We start from the raw sequence: 13,441 nt of genomic DNA, 5'->3' as shown, positions 1-13,441 counted from the left end.
AATGGCTTTGCTTAGGGCTTCCTCCTTGCAGGGCAAGGGTCGCATTGCCACGCAGTGAGAGTGAACGGTTCAGGAGCACAGTAGCGCTGTAGGACGAGGCTGTTGCTGACAGGGCAGCAGACAGTGGTGATGTGATGTGATCTGAGTGGATGGGAGAGAGAGAGAGCGCCCCACAAAAATGGACCAGGGAGGAGGGGGTGACCTTCAAACGTGGATGAGCCTGTCAGACTCGCCACCAGCACAGTAGACACACACACACAGAGCTGGAGCCAGAGACTGTCTAGAGCTAGGTCACCAACAAACAATATCAGACACCATCTAAAAAAAAAGAAGACAGAGACTGTAGCCTGAACAGAGGAAACACACAAAAGCAGTCCTCAGCGGCAGTACTGACATATCACCACACCACTCAGACAGGGGGGGATCGAAGCTAAAGAGGAAAGGGAGTTTAAAACTGATGATGTGAGATGACAGGTTGATGGCAATGCATTATGTCTGAGTTCATGCAATTGCAGACAAGCCTTACTTACTCTTCTATTGGCCCAAACGTCCCTTCTTCCTACTCTATCATTGGTCTGTGCAGTTGGATTAGTAGCTAACACTGTAACTTAAGACCTCCATTTCAGAGGGATGGGTGAATTAGCACTTAATGGGTTAATCCTGTAGCCTACCGTATACCGGGGTGTTTGGAAATAGCCACGGGATGGTTTTAAAACACTGTCAACACCGTTGAAAAGATTTCTTTGAAGTTTTTCAACAAACTGTCATATTTGTAGCTACTTTTTAAGGAAATAGCTGCAGTCAACGTGTGCAATATGTTAGGAGATAAAGCAGATCGCTTTCTTCATTTCACCTGTCACATTACTTTCCATTATGATGCTTACCATAGTTCCCCAGAACAGTTGAGTCAGTCACGTGTTTGTTTATAAATAGCACAACGGGAGAGAGCAGGAGTAGCGGAGTCCAACCTTGAATTGAATGTTTAGTGTTGTTTTTTCTTTTCTTCAATAGAGTGATCAGGGTCGTGCCACTATAGTTTTCCTTCACAGAAAAATGCACTACCGTTCAAAAGTTTGGGGTCACTTAGAAATGTCCTTGTTTTTGATAGAAAAACACATTTTGTGACCATTAAAATAACACCAAATTGATCCGAGTTGATCATGAGCTTACAATGAAACAGCAAAGTAGTTTTTTTTGCGAAACATTTTGCATGACCATCATATTTCTAATGTTTATCATAGGAAGAATGTAGCCGGCTACATTTGCTAATGTGAATTCTCATCCGGACGGAGAAGTGCAACTGAAGAACATTTTGTCTGACGCCGAGCAGAGATTACAATAAGAAGCATTTTACAAAATGCAGCAAATATATTTCTTATGCTTTTTTTCTTTCCTGGGTAAAAAAAAAACGATAAATGCTGCGTTAAGTTTAACTTGCTAGTTATCTAAATAAGTGGCTGAATGGTTAAAGGGCTCGTAAGTAAGCATTTCACGGTAACAACAACACATGTTGTATTCGGCGCATGTGACAAATAAAATTAGATTTTTGATTTGATTTGAATTAATAAGGTGACGGGGCGTCATACTGTGTTAACTTTCTGCTGTGTTTGAGAAGTCAAAGCCCTTTGGATGAGTTATCTAATACAGCTGCCACTGCTATCTTTAGATTTCTTCTCTGAGCAGAGCAGGCAGGCCTGTTGCCCTAGCAACTCCAGACTCCACACAGACACAGCGTGTACACATGGTGCTCCAGAGCAGAATACTGATGTTTCTTCACACATGCATGCATCAAGACTTTGTTCAATTGCACAATGCCTCTCGTTCACATTCGCTTGTAAATGTCCAAACTCAAAACAAATGACATTCGGTAGCTCCAATATGTATAACTTCATGAGCTGGATTGCCTGTTTTTGCAATTCGTATATTTTGTTTTGCGCTCGTTAGGATATTTAGCTTGCAGCCTCTGTGAAAATTCCATGAAAATTGTCTTCCTTGCATTGTTTGTCACCCCCTAGTGTGCTAAGCAGGTAATAGCGTAAATCCCAGGATGAGAGAAGGACGGTATGACCATATGAAAGTCTGGATACTGCTCCTAACATTGAACACAGTGGAGGAGTTATACAGCAGCTGAGGGTGTGTGTGTGTGTGTGTGTGTGTGTGTGTGTGTGTGTGTGTGTGTGTGTGTGTGTGTGTGTGTGTGTGTGTGTGTGTGTGTGGTTTTACTATCCTTGTGCGGAGCAGAAGTCCTCACAAGGATAGTAAAATGGGGAAATGACGGCAGTCCCCACAAGGAAAAAGACAATTTCAGGCTTAGGGGTTAGGCTTTGGGTTAGGGTCGCAATTAGGGTTACGGTAAGAATTAAGGTTAGGGTTAGGGGTTAGGATTAGGGTTAGGAGTTAGGGTTAGGTTTAGTTTTAGGGTTAGGGGTTTTGGATTAAGCGTAGGGTTAGGGAAAATAGGATTTTGAATGGGAATACATTTGTTGGACCCCACAAGGATAGTAAAACAAACATGTGTGTATGTGTGTGTGTGTGTGGTTTTTCTCTGAGTGAAGAAGCACTGCACCAATACTGCCTGTCTGCATCCCCCCTCTCCTCTACGCATGGGGGAGTACTGGGTGGGGGGGGGGAGAGAGAGAGACAGCCATATACCTTCCTGACAGACAGCCCCAATCTACAAACTGGCACATTACCATAATTACATTTACACTTCATCTAGAAACACATTGGAGCTTTAAGACCACTTGCACTCATAAAACATTGAGCAGGAAACACAAAATCAATGAGCAGGGTAACCATGGAAACAGACACACAGGCTCCACACGGTGCAGGGAGCCTGAGACTACAGTTTCCCAGTCCTGTATGTGTCGGTCTGTCCATCCCATTTAATCTCCGGTCTGGAGGTTTGGACAGAGATTCTCACTCCCTTACTACTAAAGTATGTCCACTACAGCAGTCAAGGCAACTTCAGTATGCAGACCAGTCAAATGACTTCAGTATGCAGACCAGTCAAATGACTACACCATAGGACATTTACTACTGGAGGGCTTCCCAGAATTCAGCAGGTCATCTCTTGGGCACAGACTTCACATTGCAGCAACGCATCTTCTTCTTTAGTCTTAAGAGACAACTGGCCACTTGGTGAAATATCACTTAAGAATATCCCTTAAGAGGATTCACTGGAGTCAAATGTTGTTTCAATATGTCTTAACAGGCACTCAACCCTCTGCCCCATTGGTCCAGGGAGACAGAATGCAGCAGCAGACAGCAGCAGACAGTACAGGAGATGATGTCATCCCAATCTGCCTGCTCCCTCCCGACTTGCCTGGCTAAAATGGCTGTACCAGCGTAATCCCATTAGAGCTAATCCCAGCTCGATGCTTCTCTCCTGGGTACAGCTCCCTGCTTCGTACCCCTCCACCCCCTCTCCTTCAACTGCCATGCCTCTGTGAGGGGTAGGGTGGGGTGAGGGCACACAGGGAGTCTAGGATGCCTCCACTAATTGAGATGTAGAGGTACAGCGACATCCGCGCACACTGATTGGCTGTGTGAATGACTTGTGGGCCCTGAAAATGTGTGTAATCCAAACATCAGCTCTCATTATCATAGAGAGAAAATAGTGTTTTTGGCTAATCCTATCCAAGCGTGTCCTGGGACAGTTCCCATAGTGAGTGAGGGGTGATCGAGGTCATACACAGCACAGCACAGCACACACATGCTTGCCAGCCTTGTTACAGGTCCATTGTTTCACCGTATAAATCGGTCTATGGAGATCAGTAGCGGTGCATGGGTAAAGTCCCTGGGTTAGCCAGAATAAAAAGCCATATTACAACCTATGTGTTGTGATAATTGTGTTGTCTGCTCTATAGCCTGTTAGTACAAACTGTATGCCTGGCGACCGTGCTATATAGGCCTAAGGCGGAGACCATAAGAAGACGCAGTGGCAGAATAAATTCAACCGCACCTTTGTTTCATCACAAAACCGGAGAGCTACCTCTGTCCGATTAAGTCCACAAAGCATATTGCATGTAACAAACAGCATTGTCAAGCTAGTTAATGTTCCCGACATTTTCGGACCACTAAACAACTACTGATTGAGAACCACAGTTACCGCAAGTCGCAAAGAAAACAGGAGCTGCCTCCACTATTCCAGCACCATTTCAACTTCAACATTTCAACATCATCAAATCACCTCTGCTTAGTTTAATACAGCGACAACTAAAAGATACCAAAAAACATTTGTTCAACGTAAGCTAAATATGATGTGGATGTCCATGGTTCTGATTTCTGTGTGTGTGTGTGTGTGTGTGTGTGTGTGTGTGTGTGTGTGTGTGCGCACGTTCGTGCAAGTACAAACATGTTGACTCCCCCTACTTGTAGAAAAACACCAATGCCATCCTCCTCTCGTTCATGTTGACGAAACGGCCTGTCACTCTGTCATGCAGTACACACCTTTATGTTTTGTTGTCCTAGGCTACCTGGCTAAACTGCCTGCACACTAGCCTAACTTCCTTTCATGCGCAACGTTAGCTAGTTAACATTAGCCTTCTACATGTAGCTACATACTGAACTTGCATCCTCTCACTCCATGGGCACAACAATGTATGAATTAATGGTTGGATCAGAATCACTGTTATAATAATTGGCCAGTACGGAGAATTAAGTAAAACAACAGGTCCAGCCAGCAAGAGGACAACAACACAACAAGATGCAACTATTCAAGTTTCAGTCTATGACCTATGCTCTCAATGCGATTTGATGGGAGTCACGCTTCCCTTGACACTTTGTTTTGGTGTGCCAGGACCATTCACATTTGAGCTCACTCAGTATAGCTCAACTCTGATTGGCTATTATTTTATACTTTTTTTTAATCAAGGGAGGCCAAATGCTCACTGGCTTCCCTTGCATTCAATGCTATAGGAGGCAACATCCCTGACCGCTGGCTACGTCCCTTCCGTCTTCAAGAGAGCGAGAGTTGCACCCCTTCTGAAAAAACCTACACTCGATCCCTCCGATGTCAACAACTACAGACCAGTATCCCTTCTTTCTTTTCTCTCCAAAACTCTTGAACGTGCCGTCCTTGGCCAGCTCTCCCGCTATCTCTCTCAGAATGACCTTCTTGATCCAAATCAGTCAGGTTTCAAGACTAGTCATTCAACTGAGACTGCTCTTCTCTGTATCACGGAGGCGCTCCGCACTGCTAAAGCTAACTCTCTCTCCTCTGCTCTCATCCTTCTAGACCTATCGGCTGCCTTCGATACTGTGAACCATCAGATCCTCCTCTCCACCCTCTCCGAGTTGGGCATCTCCGGCGCGGCCCACGCTTGGATTGCGTCCTACCTGACAGGTCGCTCCTACCAGGTGGCGTGGCGAGAATCTGTCTCCTCACCACGCGCTCTCACCACTGGTGTCCCCCAGGGCTCTGTTCTAGGCCCTCTCCTATCCTCGCTATACACCAAGTCACTTGGCTCTGTCATAACCTCACATGGTCTCTCCTATCATTGCTATGCAGACGACACACAATTAATCTTCTCCTTTCCCCCTTCTGATGACCAGGTGGCGAATCGCATCTCTGCATGTCTGGCAGACATATCAGTGTGGATGACGGATCACCACCTCAAGCTGAACCTTGGCAAGACGGAGCTGCTCTTCCTCCCGGGGAAGGACTGCCCGTTCCATGATCTCGCCATCACGGTTGACAACTCCATTGTGTCCTCCTCCCAGAGCGCTAAGAACCTTGGCGTGATCCTGGACAACACCCTGTCGTTCTCAACTAACATCAAGGCGGTGGCCCGTTCCTGTAGGTTCATGCTCTACAACATCCGCAGAGTACGACCCTGCCTCACACAGGAAGCGGCGCAGGTCCTAATCCAGGCACTTGTCATCTCCCGTCTGGATTACTGCAACTCGCTGTTGGCTGGGCTCCCTGCCTGTGCCATTAAACCCCTACAACTCATCCAGAACGCCGCAGTCCGTCTGGTGTTCAACCTTCCCAAGTTCTCTCACGTCACCCCGCTCCTCCGCTCTCTCCACTGGCTTCCAGTTGAAGCTCGCATCCGCTACAAGACCATGGTGCTTGCCTACGGAGCTGTGAGGGGAACGGCACCTCAGTACCCAGGCTCTGATCAGGCCCTACACCCAAACAAGGGCACTGCGTTCATCCACCTCTGGCCTGCTCGCCTCCCTACCACTGAGGAAGTACAGTTCCCGCTCAGCCCAGTCACAACTGTTCGCTGCTCTGGCCCCCAATGGTGGAACACACTCCCTCACGACGCCAGGACAGCGGAGTCAATCACCACCTTCCGGAGAGACCTGAAACCCCACCTCTTTAAGGAATACCTAGGATAGGATAAAGTAATCCTTCTCACCCCCCCTTAAAATATTTAGATGCACTATTGTAAAGTGGCTGTTCCACTGGATGTCATAAGGTGAATGCACCAATTTGTAAGTCGCTCTGGATAAGAGCGTCTGCTAAATGACTTAAATGTAAATGTAAAATGTAACAATGTTATACTCTTCAGGACCAGACAGCTTCAGATAAATGAGCTACACATACAGAGACAGAGGGGCGCTGTTTCGCTCACTCAGATGAGATACATTCAGCCACTTGTGAATTGAAGGAAAATTGGCACTCCTTGGCATCCATGAATACATACCACTGCTGGAGGCACGCCCAGGGGTGTTCATAGAATAGCTCTAGTCCTTTCTATCACAGGTCAGGTGATAGTGTTTCAGTTTGGGGTGTTAGGCTCAAAACACTACTGTATACATTAAATGTATGAAACATGAAGACCACCTTCCTAATATTGAGCTGCACCCCCTTTTGACCTCAGAACAGTCTCAATTCGTCGGGGCATGGACTCTACAAGGTGTTGAAAGCGTTCCACAGGGATGCTGGCCCATGTTGACTCCAATGCTTCCCAGAGTTGAGTCAAGTTGGCTGGATGTCCTTTGTGTGGTGGACAATTCTTGATAGACACAGGAAACTGTTGAGTGTGAAAAACCCAGAAGCATTGCAGTTCTTGACACACTCAAACCGGTGTGCCTGCCACCTACTAGCATACCCAGTTAAAATGCACTTAAATCTGTTGTCGTGACCATTCACCCTCTGAATGGCAAACATACGCAATCCATGTCTCAATTGTCTCAAAGCTTAAACATCCTTTAACCCGTCTCCTCCCCTTCATCTGCACTGATTGAGGTGGATTTAACAAGTGGCATCAATAAGGGATCATCACTTTCACCTGGATTCACCTGGTCAGTCTATGTCATGGAAAGAGCAGGTGTTCCTATTGATTTGTATGTTTCTCTATATACACTCTATATACACTCTATATACACTCTATATACACTCTCTATAACCTAAAAGGCTTCGTCGGCTGTCCCCATAGGAGAACCCTTTGAAGAACCATTATTGGTTCCAGGTAAAAAAAACGTTTGGGTTCAATGTAGAACCCTTTCCACTTGGAACCGAAAAGGGTTCTCCTATGGGGACAGCTGACGAACCCTTTCGGGAACCCTTTTATCTACGAGTGGAGAGCGCTGCAGCAGCTTCTACACACACAGCTGAAAGGTGAACGCATAGGACTGCATCTTCCCCCGTTGCTACGGCGACAGAGGATGTATGCTCGTTTGACAATGAACGGTTTGGTAGATATGTGGCCCATACAAATAAGGTCTAAATATTCCAGCGACACGTCTCACTATAACCTATTTTACGGCACACAGCTAGGCTCCTATTGTAAGGCTATGAGAAGACATCCATATGCGTACCACATGAGCACAAATCTACCAATTGATCCATGCACTGCATGCTATACAGCACTTCTGCTTGAGGAAATGAATAGCAGTTATAATGGCACTAGAATCCGTTTTGTCCTGTTCTGGCCCCTGGCTGTTTCTCCTGGGAGTCTGCTCGATCAACATAGACATATTCCTCCACCACACTGACCTGTCGTTCAGAGAGAACCATGTGATTCAGCCATCATACATAAACCTGCCCCCAACATTTTTAGCTCAATTAATATGAATGAAACAATTCTGGGTTTTGTTGTTCTCTGACTGCAGGCGAGGCACACTGCATTTTGCAGACTGTATTTTGCAGACTGCATTTTGCAGACTGTATTTTGGTTACTGAATCTACATTATGAAGCCAGACAAAGAGGAAAAGAACAAAGCAATGGGATAGGTTCTAGGTCTCGAATTCTTGATGATCAACGTCCCTGTATTTCCTAAACAGAAACCAGTGACCAATAGAAAGTCCTGTCCAAGGACAGAGACAGCAAGGCTTCCACTAGGTGCCAACGTTGGTCTGAGACAAAACGAATAACCTCTTCAAAGGAAGAGAATCGGCAACAATGAGTCTGTTGACTGTAGCCTTTATGCAGTGTGACTGACTGGGGTCTTGAAAGCAGACTAGTTACAGCAGAGGCTGAGCAGAGACTGAGGCTGAGCAGAGGGTGAGGATGAGCAGAGGGTGAGGCTGAGCAGAGGCTGAGCAGAAGGTGAGGCTGAGCAGAGGCTGAGGCTGAGCAGAGGCTGAGCAGAGGGTGAGGCTGAGCAGAGACTGAGGCTGAGCAGAGGCAGAGGCTGAGCAGAGGCTGAGCAGAAGGTGAGGCTGAGCAGAGGCTGAGCAGAAGGTGAGGCTGAGCAGAGGCTGAGGCTGAGCAGAGGCTGAGCAGAAGGTGAGGCTGAGCAGAGGCTGAGCAGAGGCTGAGCAGAGGGTGAGGCTGAGCAGAGGGTGAGGCTGAGCAGAGGGTGAGGCTGAGCAGAGGCTGAGCAGAAGGTGAGGCTGAGCAGAGGCTGAGGCTGAGCAGAGGGTGAGGCTGAGCAGAGGCTGAGCAGAGGCAGAGTCTGAGCAGAGGCAGAGTCTGAGCAGAGGGTGAGGCTGAGCAGAGGGTGAGGCTGAGCAGAGGGTGAGGCTGAGCAGAGGGTGAGGCTGAGCAGAGGGTGAGGCTGAGCAGAGGCAGAGGCTGAGCAGAGACTGAGGCTGAGCAGAGGCTGAGCAGAGGGTGAGGCTGAGCAGAGGCTGAGCAGAGGCAGAGGCTGAGCAGAGACTGAGGCTGAGCAGAGGCTGAGCAGAGGCAGAGTCTGAGCAGAGGCTGAGCAGAGGGTGAGGCTGAGCAGAGGGTGAGGCTGAGCAGAGGGTGAGGCTGAGCAGAGGCTGAGCAGAGGCAGAGTCTGAGCAGAGGCTGAGCAGACGGTGAGGCTGAGCAGAGGGTGAGGCTGAGCAGAGGCAGAGGCTGAGCAGAGAGTGAGGCTGAGCAGAGGGTGAGACTGAGCAGAGGGTGAGGCTGAGCAGAGGGTGAGGCTGAGCAGAGGGTGAGGCTGAGCAGAGGCAGAGGCTGAGCAGAGGCAGAGGCTGAGCAGAGGCAGAGGCTGAGCAGAGAGTGAGGCTGAGCAGAGGGTGAGACTGAGCAGAGGGTGAGGCTGAGCAGAGGGTGAGGCTGAGCAGAGGCTGCCCAGAGAGACAGAGCCCGTGCTGCTGCAGCTCCTTCTTCTAATCCCCTCCCTGTTAAACGCTGCGAGCCGGAGAATGATTAGTCCTGTACTCGGCCTCTCAGGGGTGCCAAGGAGAAGCTGACATATGCTAAACGGATCCTTATCAGCTGCCACTCACAGGGTGTTTGAGCTGTGATTTCCATAAATCAGGAGGAAGTTGAGGAAGAGAGAGAGCTCACACTCTCCTGCTCTCTCCCAGTACTGGAAAGGGATGCAGTGTTTGGAGGGGTAGGATGGGCTGGGATGGGGGTGGGGATGCTTTCCTCTAGGAATCTACCTCACAGCAATGTGGTCCCATGTGGCCCGCTGTGTCTAGCCGCTCTTTATAGAGTTGATCAAACAAACGTAAACTCAGTGTGTCCTTGAGGAATAAATTGGCCCATATTTATTGTGTGCGTTTTTGGAACACAAGGGGATGCTGAGAATCTGGAAAACACACACTAGAGGCAACATTCAAATGTGACTGAATCTGACAAAAGCGTGAACGCACGATCATCTTCACACGTCTTGGGACAGACGCGACAAAAGACAAGGCGACTGTAAACAAACCATCTTTTCTGAGAGTCGTCGTCTATGTCTAGAGGCCTTACCTGCAGCTGGATTGTGAAATGTCACAGTCCCTCAGAGCCATGGCTGTAGTTAAGAAAGGGCATTCCAGCTTAAAAGGGATATTCATATTGGAGAAGATGAGCATCATGTCTGAAAAGGTCAGGCCACCTTGTCATCTAGAGTCACCTAGCAACAGTATGCAGACAAGTGGTGGGGTGACACAAGACTCACTCTCGAGATGTTCCAATGCATATGCAAAAATGCAATACATTTGGGGCGGCAGGGTAGCCTAGTGGTTAGAGCATTGGACTAGCAGCTGAAAGGTTGCAAGTTCAAATCCCCAAGCTGACAAGGTAAAAAATGTCATTCTGCCCCTAAACAGGCAGTTAACCCACTGTTCCTAGGCCTTCATTGAAAATAAGAATTTGTTCTTAACTTACTTGCCTAGTTAAAAAATATATATATGTTTTTATTTAAATTTGTCGACACAGACTTCATGTATGCTCTGTAGCACAGTACAGTATCCACAGTATTTACACTGCGTAGTCTATGCCAATATGAAGTACAGTTAAGTGTGTCTGGGTTTTCAGCCCCCCTAACTCTCTGATCTACAGAGAATGTCCTGCTGAGAGCCTGGCCACTCCCTCACTCCAGGTTCTCCCCGCCCCTCTGCCCCACAGAGCCCACCCCTAATCCTTGCTTTACCAGCTGTCAGGGCCACATGGCCCCCCAAAACTACCACCACAACCAGCACCAGCAGCCAAGCAGGGACCCCACAACTACAGCAACTGAATTATTCAAAGCTCTTTTCTTGAATGACACAATTCCAAACAATGGCTTGTAGTCCCAGATGCTTTACAATCTGATAGCAGTGGATTAGTGAGTAAAGTAATACAGTCAATGTGTGTATTCCTCTACACTACTTTTATCAACAACGACAAAAAATGGAGAGTGTCCTCGAGCCAATGGAAAAAACGCTATCATTTCTCTGAGGCAGTGAAAAACATGTGTTTTCATTCCAATATCCAGTCTAAAGAAATAGTGGAGTAACATGACCCAATTACCTAGTCCTAGGCCCAGACGCTTTGCCTTTTAAGGAATTCATTTTCACAGCCTTTTCGCAAAGTTGCTAGAGGCACGGCTAAGAGAAGGTGCTATAGATCACCCCCAAGAAGAGAGCTCATATACCTTAGCAGGAATGACACAAACGTCCGATAGTGTATCCTCATTCTGTGGTTGAATGTTGTGGATTTTTGTCGGTATGATAGGACTCATGTTATGCAGGCCAATAAGAACAACAGAAAATGTATGCCTCCCTAATGGTTCAGATAGCAGCTAGGGGTATCACTTCCAGGTTTGACTGCTGAAAATGGGCGCTGTATTTAAAAAAAAAAAACAGATACTACAGAAAAAGGACCATAATCGGACTATTAATTATAAGTCAGGACCAATGCCAAAGGGTTTCAAATTTTTTTTTGCCTAGCCACAGTATAGAATTCCAATATATCTATACACATCAAGACATAGTTAACCACCTTTCTTACCCTTTTCCTCTGAGAAACAAAGACTTCAGACATCAGACTAAAGCATTAGGATTTCATGCCAGATAATAGCTGAACACCAGTTCCTTGACTATGACCTTGGTTTTTGTGCCAGATCTGACAAGCAGCAGGAAGCATTCCCCCCCAATCCCCACTCTGGAATCTTCTTGTACAACCGCCACGGGGGTTTGTCTTGAATACATGTATTCCCATATCTCTTTTGGCCATGGAAATGAATGACTGAACAAATGATGAGCCCTGAGTTACCTCTTCTCTGCCTGGACGCCATCCTTACCGTTGCCCCGGGCAACCATGTTAATTCATCTCCATGCACGACTAAAGTAGAGCAATTACGGAATTTTGGCTGAGAGGTGAGATGGGTGGCTAATGTAATCAGGAAGAAGCACAGACATGGGAGGTCTCTCACTCGTCTTACCAACACTTGAGACTTGCCGCGAATGTTAATGAGGACTCAAAAGAGCATCGCCTTGGTATCAATGATTAAACCGTCACTGATTACAGTCATTATCAGCGATCTGCTCCGACTTCCCCCAGAAGAATCCGTCGGTGACAGTCAGATACATGCCTGCTTTTATTACAGGATGCAGCTGTTTCATGTCCACATGTGTCATACTATCAAACTATCATACAAACACACACGTAGCTCAAATCGCTTAGCATAAGGCAAAAGGAACAACGCTAAACTTTGAGAGAACTTTGTTGGAGTTGTCTTGGGTATTTTCGGTCAGCGAGGACAGACAGATTTGGCTAATTGGTAGCCTGTGATACTATTGATCTGCCGGGAGCTGTACGCCGGACTGTGTTTGTGTGCAGGATCAACCAGCAGGCCGTCTCCTCACTGCTGTATTCTACAGGAGGAGAGGGGCGAGGGGCGAGGGGCGAGGTGCGACGGGGGACAAAAAAGAGGAATCTTCTAGCTACAGACCCAAGCAGCCATGCTTAAGTCATTTCGGGCAGCTCTTCACAGAGCAATTTAACAACATCTCCAGATTCACGATATGATCTGCCTCAGCACACACGGCCCATGATATCGCGAAACAAAGCAAGAGCCATGTGAAATATTAAAGCCCCTGAAACATGGGATATACGCTGCAGCAGAGCAGAGTGCATGCTGTTTCTGCCGCTCTAGGCTTTCTCAGAGGAGAGTGTTGGGGGTAAGAGGAGCAGAGTGCCGTCCCCCTGGCGAGGAGAAGCGGAGCAGTGGGCGGGGCTGGCATGTAGGTGGAAAAGATACGACTCGTTTAAAAAAAAATTTAAAAAATGTTTTACAAAACCATACATGTGCATGTACTGTACAATGTACTGAGTTAATATAAAATGGCATCAGGGATGCGAACGATAATAGGGAAAATGGGCAAAAAGAATACTTTGTCAAACAGTTTGGAACATGCAACAATGTTTAAGCTGTCTGCGATTTTACTGAGAGGATAAATCCTGTGCCTGATTTCAGGCAGAACCAGTACCTGACCATGCTCCCTGAGGCCAACCCCCACTCTACTCCCCCCTCTGCAGAGTCCTCCCCGGGATCGATAGTGTGGGCTCTGAAGCCTGCATAAAACAGGACAGTTTTATCCTCCCAAAAACACTGTATTTCCCTCACCACCGCCTGCAGTAGATAAAGCACTGTGCTACTTTTTCCTATTGATTGTGTGAAAGGTAATACTCTACGTGCTTTAGTCCTTAATGAAGAGTTAAGCAGAATGGATTACTACCTTTCTCAACCAGCCTAAATCACAACTAGGTTCCTAATCAACGCGTTTGTTTCAGTTATTTTAATTGAAAGGAAGGGCTTTGTAAGCAAATTAATTTCTTATTCCGCCCGGTCATTT

At 47.1% G+C, this 13,441-nt stretch overlaps 1 protein-coding gene across 4 annotated transcripts in view; it reads right to left on the bottom strand.

Moving 5' to 3' along the window:
* Positions 1-13,441, bottom strand: part of LOC118389713 (neuronal migration protein doublecortin-like) — a 99,165-nt gene that overhangs the window by 34,469 nt on the left and 51,255 nt on the right. The gene's annotated exons all lie outside the window — the stretch shown is intronic.

Source organism: Oncorhynchus keta, chromosome 11 (genome assembly GCF_023373465.1).
Source record: "Oncorhynchus keta strain PuntledgeMale-10-30-2019 chromosome 11, Oket_V2, whole genome shotgun sequence".
NCBI lineage: Eukaryota > Metazoa > Chordata > Actinopteri > Salmoniformes > Salmonidae > Oncorhynchus > Oncorhynchus keta.
Note: the sequence above shows the minus strand (reverse complement) of the source record. Positions and strands in the feature narration are given on the sequence as shown.